This window comes from Schistocerca serialis, chromosome 8 (genome assembly GCF_023864345.2).
Source record: "Schistocerca serialis cubense isolate TAMUIC-IGC-003099 chromosome 8, iqSchSeri2.2, whole genome shotgun sequence".
NCBI lineage: Eukaryota > Metazoa > Arthropoda > Insecta > Orthoptera > Acrididae > Schistocerca > Schistocerca serialis.
Window position 1 is genome coordinate 348,687,732 of NC_064645.1, and position 2,500 is coordinate 348,690,231.

At 56.1% G+C, this 2,500-nt stretch overlaps 1 non-coding gene across 1 annotated transcript in view; it reads right to left on the bottom strand.

Annotated features, from left to right (window-relative positions):
* The window catches only part of LOC126417704 (small subunit ribosomal RNA), a 1,909-nt gene extending 1,872 nt beyond the window's left edge, over nucleotides 1-37 (bottom strand). The window contains exon 1 of the ribosomal RNA XR_007575772.1: nucleotides 1-37. This exon is cut by the window's left edge and continues 1,872 nt beyond it. This is a non-coding gene — a ribosomal RNA (small subunit ribosomal RNA).
* Nucleotides 38-2,500: the final 2,463 nt, after the last annotated feature.

Genomic DNA, 2,500 nt, shown 5'->3' on the forward strand with positions numbered 1-2,500 from the left:
AGACAAGCATATGACTACTGGCAGGATCAACCAGGGAGCTGCGTCAACTAGAGCTGAGCAGCCGGCCGCCCGGGAGTGTGTCCCGGGGGCCCGCGCGAACACGCAAGCGTCCGCTCAATTATTCTGCAAACAGGAGGAGGCTGAGCTCCCCTGCACAACACACCTCGAAACCCTCTCAGGTCCCGGCGGCGCGCAGCGCCGTCCTAAGTACTTGGTCGGGTTCGAGAGAGGCGCAATCGCCCGGAGTTAGGCGAGTAGACGCTTTAGGTGCGACCACCCGTGCTCCCAACTGAGCTTGCCGCTGCCGACAGAGGCCCGGGAGCGTGCTGTCGTGGCATTGCCGGCGGGAGACAACACGCGCCACCTACGGTGACCGGCAGCTCCAACGCCAGCGCCACAGAAGGACAAAAGCCCCACTTGGGTGCCGAAGCGAACTCTCCCAGCACAGCGCACGCGCCAACACGTCCGCACAGCTGCGATACAAACCACCTGCGAGAACCGCTGGGGCGACCGAGCAGCAGACGGCGTCGCGGCGCCGAGCGCCGAGCGGCGGCGCATCCTCAGCGCACACAGTCCTCAATCGGACCAGCACACTGCAGATGGCCACCGCGCTTCGCACCGGGCCCGCGAGGACCTACTTTGGCCGCAAGGCGCCGCGAGCAGGGGGCGCCGGCGCGCAGCTGCGCCGCCTGCCGCGTCCGTCGGCCGGCGCGCCTGCCACTGGCCGCCCCCACCAGCCGGCTGTAGCGCGTGCGCCCACGCACCGCGCTGCCAGCACGCCGGGCGGCCCCCCCCTCACCGGCCGGGGACGGTCCCACCCAGCCACCGCCGCGTATCGCCTCACACCCAGATCCCCTTTCACGTTCGTGGGCATGGTGGGTCCCCTTTCACGTTCGTGGGCATGGTGGGTATCCCTGAAACAACCGGTTAATAGCTCGACCGATCGTCGCCAACACTGATTCACCTCTAGCGAGAACAACCGCACCACAACGGGTTACCTGTTGTTCATTTGCGTAACGTCACCAGCAAACGTAGACGTCCATCGCCATTTGCAACGAGTATTGCATGCCTGTGTCAGGTGTCACAACACACTACGTCTGCCCACATAGACGCAACAACATGTGCACGCCTCGAGAACACGTGGAAGGTAGCCCCCGTACGTATGCGGTGTCCATTGCGCGAACGACTGTCAGCCGGCCTCTGCAGGATGTCGCAGATGTGGAACGCGGTGCAACATGCTATCACGGTGTGTGAGAAGAGACGACTACGTCCGAATACACGCTCCACCACATCAACAGACTGCTCATGCTGATCGCCATCCAGGGCGTCCGTTCCTCCCACACGTCTGAATGGCGTACCACACTGCAATCCAGCTCTTATAGGGAGACGACACGTAGCTGCGTGCACAATATTTGGACTGTATGGTCTGCCGTTGCTAGGCGCAGTCGTCGTACGGTCACACATGTGCCACGATGTATCATTCAGTACATACGGACCAATGTGCAGTACAGTTTGTGGGTTTTGCGTACATCGGCGGACAGGTGACAGGCCGTACCACAACGTAGGCTGAGTACGTCGGCATGCGAAGGGCATTGAACATGCAAACTTCTCAACGACCAGCTTGCGAAGGCAGGGGGGAAGGGGGGGGGGCATGTACGTCCTGCTGCTATCCACATTAGAGTGTATAGCAGGAGCATGTGGAAAGTCAGCAACACCTGCAAGGTGTTTAACATGACGCGATACACAGGGGACCGGGCAGTGCGAATAGCGAACTATATTGCGAGGGTTGCGGTTAGGCAACACTACACTAATTTAACGAGTTGCATAACAATTACAGAGCAGGTTCAGCGACAACGTGCGTCAGGTTAAGGCGCAATATAGGTTATGTTGAGGCGCAATATAGGTTAGGTTGAGGCGCAATATAGGTTAGGTTAAGGCACAACATGGGTTACGTTAAAGCGCAAATTAGGTTATGTTAAGGCACAACATGGGTTACGTTAAGGCACAACATGGGTTACGTTAAGGCACAACATGGGTTACGTTAAGGCACAACATGGGTTACGTTAAGGCACAAATTAGGTTACGTTAAGGCACAAATTAGGTTACGTTAAGGCACAAATTAGGTTACGTTAAGGCACAAATTAGGTTACGTTAAGGCACAAATTAGGTTACGTTAAGGCACAACATGGGTTACGTTAAGGCACAACATGGGTTACGTTAAGGCACAACATGGGTTACGTTAAGGCACAACATGGGTTACGTTAAGGCACAAATTGGGTTACGTTAAGGCACAAATTGGGTTACGTTAAGGCACAAATTGGGTTACGTTAAGGCACAAATTGGGTTACGTTAAGGCACAAATTGGGTTACGTTAAGGCACAAATTGGGTTACGTTAAGGCACAACATGGGTTACGTTAAGGCACAAATTGGGTTACGTTAAGGCACAACATGGGTTACGTTAAGGTACAACATGGGTTAGGTTAAGGTACAATATGGGTT